Genomic DNA, 13,885 nt, shown 5'->3' on the forward strand with positions numbered 1-13,885 from the left:
AGGGAAAGAAGAGGCTAGAAATTCGGCATGCTGAGAAGGAAAGTCTAGAATAGAAGGGTTCTCTTTGCAGGATAAGGCACTCTCTAAAACTTGGAGTAACATGCAATTTCTGAAGGGAAACTCTTCTTAAGTGATACTGATTACAATTCTGAGCTCTGTGGAGCATTTAACTGACAGTGTATTTCTTATGGCACTTCCCTTAAAATACAGTTCTCTTCAAACTGATGCTACGCCTCTTTTAAATGGGCCACCCTATATATTCCAAACAAACTTCTCCCAATAAAGAATCATGTTGATGTAAATCTACATTGGCAAGAGCGTCATCAGAGTCAGCTGGGAGTGACAAGCATGTTCTAGCCAATTCTGGGTGGTGTGTTGAAATATGCTTCCCAGGCTGCAAGAGCTAACGCACAAAAGCCTACCCACGTCTTCATGGGGGTGACGTGCTGAACAGCAAAGCCGTGACTCTGTCAGAACATAAAACACATACCGGGAGCATTTCTGGAAGAGAAGCCAACCAATCAATCACTGCAAAAGCAATATAATCCTTACAGGTGAAAAGGTGCCAGGGCTAGCCCTTTCCCTTAGGGCAAAAAAAAAAAAAAAGGTTTGCACAGGTTGCTTTGCAGGTCAACCTCCTAAGACACAGAAGATCGTATTTCCTAGTAACAGCCAGGTTCACCTAATATCCATTTGCAGGCAGGTAATACAAACCAACAATTCAAACTCCAAACAGAAAGCTATGTTCTACCCATTTTCATATTTGTTTTGTTGACAAGTATGATCATGAAAACATCCCTGAACAAATGTTAAAATGTGGCACAGTCTTGCTCTCTTTAAAAAATAATTTACGCCTACACATAAAACCTATTTATTTAATAAAAGCAGTATAATTTTGACAACTATATGTATGAACCACTGTGGCAAGTACAACATATATTTTTTCAGAAACATTTTTTTCAGTTCTTCAATATCTATTTTTAACATCAAGCTTAAGAACAAGATTTTGTATCCAATGCTGGGGGAAAAACATGGTAATTTCATGTTAGAAAATCTGCCCTAGGGCCATACATCTGGAACCTAGCGATTTCCCAGTCGCCTTTCTGCATCTTCTGTCACACTTCTCATCCCTGGAGCATGAATGTATGGTAAAGAGATGGGAAGAACATGGATTTACCAGACAGAAATGTTGGCAGACCTGGCCAGCTGGTTCTCATTGCCTCTCTCCTCCATTTCTATCAATGCACTGCAGCTGAATTAGGGTGTCTGGAATGAATGAAAACAAGTAGACCCAAGAGACTGGCCATCCTAGCCCGAGAGTTGTACTTGTCTAACTGCATGGCCTCAAATGAGATCCTTGTCTTTGACACACAGCCATCACCACAAGAAGCCCAAGACTGCCAGGTCATTGTTCATCACCAGACTCTCATCCCCAGCTGGCTCTGTAAATCCCCTAGTCTGATTTAAGTCCCCAGCCCTCCCCCAGTCCCCCTCCAAACTCTCCATTGTGAATGTGCACATTCTTGCTGTGACACTAATGGCCGCCCATTGAGGATGCTGGTTTATTTCAGCTTTCTGATGTGGTGGCTACTTGCCCTCCATGTTTTTGTACCACCTCCTCTAAACGAGAAGTAGGTATCTTTCTCGCTTTCCTCTGCTGCTTCCAGAGAGAATCGTGACCATTTCTTAACTACCTTCCCTTTTACTACTCCCCTCTGAACCACCATTATATCTCACCTGCGTTACTGCAACAGTCTAAATTGGTCTCCCTGTTTCCTCCTCTGCCCCACATCTGTATTTTCTACACAGGAGCCTGAATGATTTTTTCAAAACTTAAGACAGCCTGTGTTTCCCCCCGAGGCAGACACTCCCACTGCTAACACTTCTCCCTTCAAAACATCATGGTCATCACCAAGAAAAATCCCCAATTCTACTATAGCCTCAAAACACTACATGACCTGACTCCTTTCCATGTCTTGGACCTCATTTTCTATAACGTCCCCCTCGCTCAAACACACCAATCACATCATCCCTCAGACCTTTGCACTTGTTATTTCTTCTGCCTGAAATGGTCTTCCCCAAGGTAATCAGTCACCTGCTTCAGACCTCTATTCAAAAGTCACCTTACAGAGAGTCCTCCCCCAAAAAGTATATAAAACTCTATCCCCTTACCCTGCTTTCTTCTTCTTTATTGTACTTGTTATTCTCTGACCTACTGGAATATTTATTTATACATTGTCTTCTCTGTTAGAATATATGCTCCATGGAGGCAGGACTTTGTCTTTTTTGCTCAGTGTTATATCCTCAGAAGAGTGACAGATACAGAGTAGATGCTCAGAAATTATTGCTTGAATAGACGAAAGGATAACAGGGTATTTAGCTCTTGATTCTTACCCTGGTAAGCCAGTCTTGAAATAGAGTATCAATACCTTAAGAGTGAAATGGTTTTCTGTGTACAGTCCATCAGAACTGCTAGATGTGTTTTAAGCATTATATTCTCGTGCAATTTAATGAAAAGGCAGATACAGTCCTCACATAAATAATGTCTCTGCTCTACGCATCAGAACACAAGTGCCACCAGTGGAATTAACACATCTCATTTGAATGGAAATACAACCATGTCTTCTGCTATTTCTTAAGGATTATCTTAGGAGTAGAAGGCATAGCTAGCGTAAAGATGGTATACACTGGTCTAATTGAACAAAATCTCACATTCCAACCACTGAGTGCATATACTTGTGGTTTAGCAAGCTTAGCATGGGGTAATAACTCAAAATGTCACTTCATTTTATTTGGAGGAAAGCTGTTAAGAAAGATAAAATTGATTGTGTTTCACTTAAGCATATAAATCTGTGGTGTGTGTGTGTGTGCAAGAGAGAGAGAGAGAGAGAATGTTAGCTGACCTTTGAAACCTGATTCCAGCTTTCCTTTACAGTCGCTTTCCGTAAAGATACTCCACGCTGTACCCAATCTCACCTAAACCCCATGTAATCCCCATATTGGTCCATGTTGTTCCTTTACTGAAAAGAACTTACCTCCTACCCCTTCCTGTCCTTCCATACTTCACTCCAGTTCTCTTCCTACTGAAATTCTCTATGCTTCATGTTCATATCAAATTCTTTTCTAGGCCCCATTTTTCTCTTTGTAAAATGTGACAATTAAACATAAACCTAATTAAGTTGCCATGAATATTAAATAACATAAGCTAAGAAAAAGCTCAATATGGGCCTTCTTTGCAACTACTCTATCTCACACTCCATCTCAAGTCTTGCGTGATTCCCATCATTAGAAACAGTCTCTACTTTCCTATAAACTCCACCACTCTTTGTACTTAGTTATGGCAACTACTGCTTTATGGTTATTTGAGTAATCGTGTTTTATCCCCATCTGATCACAATCCTTGAGAGCAAAGACAACAATGCCCCGATAGCATCACATACAGCAATTTTCAGAGTACACACAGTAGGAGGTGAATTAAGCTTCTAGATATCAATGGGTTCAGATCACCCTCAGCGTTCCTCCATGACTCTTTTTACATGATATTTGAATAGTACTTTATTCTTTTCAAAAAGTCTTTTCATTAAGTATATCATTTGAATTTTTAAATACTTCCACGAAATAAGGAATGAATTAGTAACAGTTCCATTTTATGGATGCACTTAACTGCGACCTGTGGAGTTTAAATGATACCCCTGGGATCTCACAGTAAGTGAGTAGCAGAGTTGGACCAGACAGTACATTTTGGGACCTCTTTCTGTATCACAAGACTATGCTAGGTGTTAGGAATACACTAGTGAATAAAGTGAAAGCTTATCCTCTAGATCAGTCGTTCTCAACCAGGGACAATTTTGCCCCCAGTGGACATTTGGCCATGTTTGGAGACACTCTAGACTTTTACTACAGGATGGGTGTGACTGACATCTAGTGTGTAGTGGCCAGGGATGCTCTTACATACAGCCTACGGTGCACAGGACAGCCCCCATGACAAAGCATTGCCTTGGCCCATCGAGGTTGAGAACCTCTGCTCTGGATTCAGCTCCAGGATGATTGACTGTGAAGAATCTATAGGAAATAATACCAGAGAAGATTGTGGAGATGAGTTTGCAGCTGATGACAGAGACTTAAACACCAAGTTGAGGAGTATGAATTTTATCCTGTAGACCAGGGATTGGCAAACTATGACCAGTAGACCAAATCCAGCTCTTAACTGGCCCCCCTCTCAGATCTGCTGTGGGTGAAGAGCTGGCTTCCTAGATGTGACCTGGGCCGTTGTGCCAGGCCTCACTCTCAGAAGTGCCCTGTGTGGGATTGAATGCTCTGCTGTTGCCTTCATGAAATTCTTAATATTCTTTTGAACGAGAGTTTCTGCATTTTCATTTCACACTGAACCCTGCAAGTTAGGTAGCTGGTCCCATGTGGGTGTTCTAGTCTGGAAGTAAATCCTCCATAAGATTACAGAGGTGTAGAAAAACTGGGCTCCTAGCTTACCTCAGCTTTCACCTATCTGCACAGAGATCCTCACCGTTTTAAAAAGCCCATGATTGTGCCCTTTGGAAGTAGAACTTAGAAACTGCCATTAGCAGGTATAGCAGTTTTCCATAGAGCAGTTCTATGCTTCTTTGCATCTCTGCAGCTACCAGGTAGGAAATTAATAATTATAGGGTGATAAAAATGGGGTAGCAACACCTGACTTTCAACTGGGTAATTGGAATTACCCAATCCAAGTTCAGTGCGTTCACCTCCAACTAAGGGATTTAGACCCAAAGAACCCCTACAAAAACCGAGGTCCTTCCTCCAACAGTGGAAGTATCAGTGGTTTAGGACCACTGGGTTGATACACTAGAGAATCTGATGCACCAAGATGGTTTTAGGCATAAGGGATGTCATTTACTGAATTTAAAATATTGAATTAAATAACGAGAAAGTTATTTCCTTCCCAAATCCTTTCAGTCATTCTTACTACCCGGAAAAGGACTTAATTGGTCTTTCACATCTCTACGTTACTTACTAACTGCCACTTGAAACAAAGAGAGAGCAGACCTCAGACTCAGACCCTCTAGCAGGTCATAGTATCCAGTTAAACTTGAATCTATTTAGCTTTTATTCATTGTATTTTTGTTCAATTATCTTCCATGTATGATAAATGACACAGGTTTCCAATTTACAGTAAGGACATGAAGCTTCATTTTTAAACATATAGGCCTTTAAATAAAAATATAAATCAACTAAAAAAAAATTAAATACAACACTGTACAAATGACCCACAGATGTACTTTAAACTGGGAAGGTGATACAGGAATAAGTGCACCGTTAATGACACTGCTATTGCTACTGTAAGAGGGCTTTATCAAAGAAGCCTGGTTCTATTCAGAGGCAAGCCGTATAGCATTCCACCTTGTGGGTCATCCACCTCCAATTCATATAAGTTTTAGTTATTACTACCCATAAATCATACACTGTTCTATTTGGCACACACTCAGTAGAAAGTCATAAAAAAACTCACACTGCAAAGTAAAACAAACACTATAAACCTGAAGAAGGTAACCAGTAGAGATGATAAAATCCAAATAACCTTATTAGGCAGAAAGTTGCTTTCTTCAAGAGGTCAACAATACACACTCACCATTTATAAGTATAAATGGGCGTAACGCAAAAAAATAAAAAAATAAAAATAAATATAAGTATAAATGTGAAATCAGCTATACAAGAAAATGAAAAAAAACCCATGTACCCTCCTAATAATAATGTACAGAGGAAGCCACTTTATTTTAATGATAGCTAATTTGATCAGAGGGCTGTCTCATAAGACTAATGGAAAGGAAATCGGTTGGTTTGAAAGTACTGCAAGGTAAAAGTGGGTATGAACTATGGACAAAATATTTACATTAAAATAACCTGCTAAATCTCTTGAAAACTTTTTTCCCGTTATTCAATTTTACTTATTCTGAAGATGTACTTTGGAGAAGTGGTACTTTGTTTCTGTCAGTTCAAATTTCTCCAAATTTCATACTAAAAAAAGAAACAAAAAAAACCTGCAGGGTGTTTTGGGGATTTTGTTTGTTTCAAATTTCTCCTCAAAATCTTGGCATTTCTTTTATTAGCGTAAGTCTTGTGTATAATTGAACCACTATGAATTCTAAGAGATAAGAATTAGTCATAAGAGTTTAACAAGCTAGTTACTCAGTAATTTACCAAGAATAATAAATATATTTTCATATTTTTTCAGAAATACAACAGGCATAAATTATTTTCAAAGTATAAACTAAAAATTATTAAAACGCGTATATGTGACAAATTAGTGACACTGTCATATACCGATTCATTCATGTATACTAAAGTCAAGTCATACCCGTCTAGGTGTGTGCAAACCCAGAACACACACTCACACACACAGAGCCATGGTGACAAAGTCCAAACAAATGGTTAATCATTGCGTTTGAAACTTCTTTGACTATGGCAATCAAAGAGGACATCACCAGGACTTCTAGGCTGGAAGGCTATAGATCCCCCCAGGTGTTCAGCATAAGAGCCACAGCAATTGAGGGTATGTTTCTCAATTAAACAACAAGTATTCACTAAATATATATTATACAGGTGGCACTTGGCCCCTCACAATGGATACAAAGATTGATGTATGTGAGGGTTCCTATTTTTTAGGAACTTACAGTCCAGCTGCACAGTCAAAACACACTCATGAAAAAGAAGACAGCATAAGACAGAAAGTGTTAAATAAATGGCAACACTGTGCTCTGAGAGTTCAAGGACAGATCTCACCAAATGAAGTAGGCAATTTGGCCCTGTACACATCTGCTCCTGAAAACCCAAAGTCGAGCCATTAGTCCCAATGTTTTCACTTTCTTTCCTCTCATTAAACTTTACATTTTATTTATGATATACTGGCCCAAAGAAAGCAATCTCAGAAATGCCCTTTTAAAGAAGACAGATAGCATGTACTTATGGTCCCAGAGATATTTCCATTCTGAAAGCAGGTATCTTGTTAAGTCAAAGAGACCATTCCAAAATGGGGGGACTGGGCAGGAAAGCTGGAGGATGAGTAGAAGGAGAGTGTTTTGAGGTCAGATGGGCTGTGGTCCTCCTGTCTGGCCACCCGGTCATTCGCAGTCAGCCTGTGAGTCAAGCCAGCTCTGGTTACCAAGCAGTTTGCTGCTCTGTTGCTTAGTGACTTGAGCCTGCAGACCATCATTTCCAGCTGGCTCTTCTGGAACCGAACCTTAATAGATTTCTGACTTAATCTTTTCTTCAGAGCTCAAGCCTTTCATGCCTTTCTCTCTGAATCATTGAAAATAAAATCATCCTCTGATTGGTTTTGTCTTGATGCCAGTCTTAGTCTAAAACTACTCTAAAACAGAATGTTTTCTGTTGACCTTAACACCTTCCTTCATCAAGGACATAGATTTCTCCTCCACATACACATATTTTTGTCAAAAAAAAAAAGTCTACATTCATACAAGCCACAGGTGTTAAACAAATAAACTGAGATTCCACACTAAGAAAGGATCTGTTCCTACCCGTCTGTTAACTAACCACCATTCTGTGAAGTCATTGAATATTCACTGTTGCAGCTTTGATATACAAGCTGGGTAGGGAAATAAATGTGAATGTGATTCTTAGCCCAAAGGAAGGTAATGCTGAAAGAATACACGGTGGAAAGCTAGGCAAACCTGAGTTTAAGTTTTAAGTCAACTCACTTCATGGCTGCATAGCTGAATGATCTTGGTTATGTACCAATTTCTCTGGCCTTGGCATGTGTATGTGTAAAATACAGCTAATAATACTTAAATTCAACCGTGTTCGTTTTGAAAGGTTAATGTACATAAAGTATCTGACACACAGCAGGAGCTAAATCATTACTGGCTATGTTGTAATAACTCTAAGATTATAAAGTTATGTTATTATGAACCTAAAGTTTTTAGTCTAAAATGAAATCAAACAATTTGGTCCCATATCAACTCAAGATCTCATTTTGAAAATAAGTACTTCATTTGAAATAGCTGGACAGCATTTATGTCCTTAAAATTGAACATGAAATGATTTTTTCCTGTTTTTTATATACAGTAGAAGAGATTGGTGTGTTAAGATGGTATATAATTGAAGATACAGTAAAAAAGTTTTTTTATTTGAATTTTTATTATTATCTACATATTTCCACGTTTCCTACCCTAAATCATGGCTTCCTGATGGTGTCCTAGAGTGAATACCACCAATGCTTTCATTCTGAAGGTCCTGCAGCCTTTTTATGAACCACAGAATTATTAAAGCACTCTGTCCCCTGTTTTTATCCATGAGGCATACACCTCACTAGCTTACAACAGCAAGTTGGAACTTCTTTTTAATTACTTATCTTAAATGTACTGTGGTTTGTTATCACTTTGTAAATTTAGTCAGTTTCTTACTTGTAAATATCAAATGCCTCTATAGCATATGACTTATGAATAAAAAGTCTACAATTCAAAAAGGTTGAGTAACTAAGGTCAAATATTAAGTGGCCGCAGAGCTGGAAATACATGGCTTCCACTATGCGAAACTCCTCACAGTTTAAAAACATGATTTTTTTCAAAAGCAAAACCATTAAAAAACAACGACATAACTTTGTCACACTGGTGACAATAAGGCTTCTTCCTGAAACTGCTACTTGAAGAACAATTTTGGTAGCTTCCTGTCTAAGGAAAAAAAAAGTGCTGAAGCTCTGAAGCTCAATTAATTACCTAACTTCACAGGAGCTTGTTATTTGTAAGGAAATTTATATAAAGAATAACTTTTAAAATTAAAGCTATGATTTAAAAATTATTTTAATGAACTTTGAGATTCAATTTTTTACTTTCTTCTCATTCAGCATTTCTACCAAGTTTATAAAAAACACTGTGCTTTTGCCTGGAAGTAGTTTCACCACTAGTATTGACAGAATTGACTTTGGCTGGTACAGATACATTTAATCTCTTTTCTCTTTAAGATAAATGTCAAAGGTCACAGAAAGTACATGAGTCATAAATTGCCATGTTATTTCATTGTTTTCTTCATTTTCCTCAGTAACTATTTGTCACATTTTTATTTTGTAATTTCTTAAATATCATAAAGGCAACTGACAAGTTTTTAAGATGAATCTCTTCCTGGGGTCTTCTGATTTTAGGAAAGGCTAAGCATGCTTTTCAAAAGTTACAGACACCCTTAACTTGCAGTGCCCCAAGATTCCTGCAGAAGACACACAGCCAATTACACCAGAGACACAGCTAAAGACTCAGCCAACTGGCTCCACCTAACCTGCTGGCATTACTTCCTGTTGTGCGTCCCAGAAAATTTCCCCCGGAAACTTCCCCACCTCCTTGTATCACACTATAACCACAGCCCACCTCTGGGTTCCCAGCTCCTAGGAGAGCACCAGCAATGCCCTTCTCTGGGTATCCTCACCATAAGGGAGGAGATAACCTTAAAGTTAAGTCAGGCAAATGTAGGAGAGTTGGAACAAAGAAGAAAGAGTCTCAAATAGAACACCTAAATAATAGCTTTGAAAATCTACTTGGGTGTGTGTGGCGGTGTGTTTGTGTGTGACCTATAAACTCTCTAAATGGCTGGATTTCTTCTTTATAGGTGATAAAGGGTTTCTGGATCCTTCTGTAACTTGAAGAAAATTTATAGTGTATTTCTCTCTTAAACAACAACCATGAGAGCAACTGTAGTTGCTGCAGAAATTATGGCTCAAGAAAGCAAATGTTTACTTTTAAACATGAGCAATTTGATATCCAATGCCCAGTAAAGAGAAATTCATAATCAACAAAAATTATAGCCCAAAACATTTATTTATCTAGCTCCCTGAAAATCTTTAAGATTTTCTAAAAGTCTCCTGAAAAATGCCTTTCAAAAATCCCCCTAAAGAAATTATTTTGTTGTTTAAGGATGTTACTAATTGCTTCTTCTACCTTTGGATATATTGTAATTAAAAACACACACACACATACACAGAAATTTTAAAGATAAGACACATGGTATTACCTGGATAGTATCTTGCCCAAAGAAATCCTATTGCCTAGTATCACTTACACACTCTAGAACACTCTAGAACCTTCATTTGGTGCACAGAACCAAGTGTAAAGTAAGGAAAATAAACTGAAAAATATAAAGCTGTGCCTGACTGATTTTCCGGAAATAAACTTAACACTGGAAGTTTTCTTCACCAGAAATTCCGCTGACGTTCATGTTGACATCAGAGGGAATTCCCTACGTTCATGTTGACATCAGAGGGAATTCCCTACTCTGATGAAAACAGAGTCTGGTCTATAATCACTAGACTACAAAGTACTAGACATTAAGTAAACACGGTAAAACAGTGATGAGAAGCATGAATACAAGAGGGTCCTAAGCTAACACACAGCACCAGATCGAACACCAGTGTTCAATGAACATTAGCTAGGGATATAATTATTACTAAAAACATTGTCCCATCCACAAACAACTGACAGGGTAACCATTTAAAAATGTAGACATGAGCCTAGAGATTCAGGCTGAGCAAGACTGGATTAATGGACACATAATAAAGAAAATATTAGCTTATATAATGACCCTCATTAAGTGTCTGTCCCTGTGCAAAACACTTTAATTTATACGTGATTGTACTTAATAAAACCACACCACCAAATGGATACGATTACTATTCCCAGGAAACTGGGTCACAGAAAAACAAGCCTATGTTAAGCAACTTGTTCAAAAATCACAATAGTAAACGGGAAGTCAAAATTTAAACGTAAGTAATCTGACTTCTCAGATGCTCTCTGTCCAAGAGTCACACGGCACCTGGAGTATTGTATCAATTCAGTAAAATACTCTTTAAACGGGTCGTGAAAATCCAAGTGAAATCTGGTTAAGAACAACCAGGATCAACCTGATAACTACAGCATATAAACATAAAATAACCTAGGATGTTTAGTTAGGAAAAGAGAATAATTTTTAAAAAGCATGATAACACTGACATTACTGATTAACGGGTTTGCCAAGATGAATGGAGCAGGGTCCTGGCTCTCTGATGGGTTATTCCAAGCCTCTTGCCTTAAGGGCTAAGTTATGGAAGACGGGAGAGATTCAAGCTGTGGGGTTTTCAAAGCAGATCCAGGAGGACTTCCCTGGTAGTGCAGTGGTTAAGAAACCACCTGCCAATGCAGGGGACTAGGGCTCGAGCCCTGGTCCAGGAAGATCCCACATGCCGCAGAGCAACTAAGCCCATGTGCCACAACTACTGAAGCCCACAGGCCACAACTACTGAAGCCCACGTGCCACAACTACTGAAGCCCGTGTGCCTAGAGCCCGTGCTCCGCAACAAGAGAAGCCCCTGCTCGCCGCAGCTAGAGGAAGCACACGTGCAGCAACAAAGACCCAACGCAGACAAATTAAAAAAAAAAGCAGATCCAGGAACCAAGGATGACAATTACAAGGAAGGAGATTTCAACTGTATGTAAGCAAGGACTTCCCAGTCACTAGACTTGTCAAAAAATAGAATTGCTCTGTATAATCCTCATCCAGGAGGTATGCAGAGATGTTAAAGGACCAGTCATCATAGATATTACTCTATGAATTTAACTATGGTATAGAGGGTGAACCAGTAGCTGTTACTGCATTGTGACTGACATGGGTGGGCTGTTCACCAGATGTTTTACCTTATTCCTGGCAACGTGGCTGAGATAGGTTTCCCAGACTTCTTTGCAGTTATATGTGGCCACAGGACTGAGTTCTATCTGGGGAATACTGGGATAAGTAATGTGTGCACTTCTAGACCTGCCTCATAAAAACTCACGAATGCCATCTTCGGATTCAGCTGAGCCTGGCAAACTTGGAAACCATGTGTTACCAATAGAGAACCGCAAGATAGTAGAACCCGGCGTCCCTGAATTACCCCAGGGCAGGCTAGCTCCCCACAAGACGCAGAAGCAAGAAATAAACATTTACTGTGTCAATCCACTAAGATTTGGAGAGTATGTTGTAGAGCAAAATGTTTACCTGAACTTAATCAGATGCCTTCCAATATGGTTTTTTCTACTGTAGTGTAAATAATTTGAAAGCAAGGAACAGTTTTTGTTCAACTTTGTGATCAGTAGGTACAAGCTAAACACTTTGGACTCAGTAGGTATTAAATATATGCATATCGAATGGAAAGGAAGATCAAGTATAGGAACCAATATTCTGAGTCAGGAACACACATCGTGTGTATTTAAATGGGGGATCATTTAATTTAGGAGGAGGGAAGGATTTGACTATGGTTGCGGTAGTAGCAGCAGTTTAGATAGCAATATATATATATAAGCAGCACAATTTGGAATAAATTTTTAAAATTCTGGATCATGCTTAGTCCAAGTAATGAAAGCACAGATGGAACAATATTTGTCGAAAGATGCCTGTGGATATTATGAACGTCTTGTGGCTTGTTGACCCAATAGGGAAATATGAGGGACTCTTTCCAACTCCCTTGCTGGATGCTTTTTTATCCATGAGGGATATTGTCTCCCCTTCGTTACTGAGAACTGGTATCATGATTTTTCTTTTTCATGTCCATTGCTCTTTTGATGCCTCCCTCATCTGCTGGAGACCTGATACACCACAATGAAAGATCAGCAGAAATTGTGACCTTGGAATTTCTCCAAACAGCATCAGAAAAGGAAGTGCCAGAAATTTCAGAAGAAAGCCTGTTTTCATGAGATTTCCTGCCTTCCTTACATCTCAACATGTCCAAATAGTTCCGATAACCTTCACCTGAACTCGGGGGTGCTTCACTCAGATAGAAATCAAGTGTCTGAGTGGAGGCTTACTCATTTAGCAACAGGTACAATTAAGGAGCTATAATTAAAAAGGCATCTCAACCAAAAGGGACATTGCATACCAAAATTCTGGCCCTGAGCCTGTCTGAAGTCCAGCCAGCTTTCCTGCTCTGGCATCTGATGCTCCGTCTCAAGCCATCTCTCTCCTCAGAGTATCTCCTAGTGTTCATCTATGCCTTTCATTCACTGCTCATCTCTGACAAATTCTTTCAATAGTATCTTCCTCAGAGAGAAGTCATCCTTTTCCATCATTTCTTTAAGACTGAAAAAAATAAATGTTTGCCTTACCCCCCTTACGAGCATTATATCTAACTAAACTTAGAAATGCCACTTAGTTAAAATCTTGGGGAAAATAAGAACACTTCCCCGATCAGAGATCTAGCTATTTAAAATGACAATTCTGAGGTCAGACATTTCTTTGGGTGGGTCATGCCTTTTATTTCCTTTATTGCCTATTTTCATCTATGACATGAATGCATTCCTGGGTAGTGCCATGTGGCTTTAAGTTTAGATTTTGATTCTATTTCTTGCTGCTTCTTTCCTGGAAGTCTTCATTGTGTTTTTTTGGGGGGGGATTTTTCCATTCCTGGCATACTCTTTCGTGTTCTATGGAAAAGCTGTATAAAAATCATTCAGTCAGTTTCTCAACTAACGTGCTCGTTATTTTTTTCTGTTATGTCTGTTTTCTTCATCATAATCAATATTCATTTTGCCAAAATGTGGAAGAGTGAATAGAAACTACTACTGCCTAAAATTAACCAACTGTGTATCACAGACCCCTCTTTCTCTGATCATAGCCTCAAATTGCCTCTTTTCAGGCAGAAACACCATAATAAGCTCACATAATGATTTATTTTAGTATTTGTTTTTACAAGAGCATGAAAATATCAAGAATCGTCTAGAAACCTACGTGGTACCATATGCATAAAACAAATTCACCTACTATACAGAAGATAAAAACATTCGTAAAGAAAATAAAAATATTGACAAAATAGTCAAAGAATTCAAATTCAAAGAACATGGCAGTATTACCGAGTACCAGTCTGCAACTTTCTGCACGGCATTCC

At 38.8% G+C, this 13,885-nt stretch overlaps 1 protein-coding gene across 2 annotated transcripts in view; it reads right to left on the reverse strand.

The window, feature by feature from the left end:
• Positions 1 to 13,885, reverse strand: part of PDE4D (phosphodiesterase 4D) — a 1,474,095-nt gene that overhangs the window by 729,378 nt on the left and 730,832 nt on the right. The gene's annotated exons all lie outside the window — the stretch shown is intronic.

The sequence above is a fragment of the Lipotes vexillifer genome, unplaced genomic scaffold (assembly GCF_000442215.2).
Source record: "Lipotes vexillifer unplaced genomic scaffold, Lipotes_vexillifer_v1.1 scaffold366, whole genome shotgun sequence".
Lineage (NCBI taxonomy): Eukaryota > Metazoa > Chordata > Mammalia > Artiodactyla > Lipotidae > Lipotes > Lipotes vexillifer.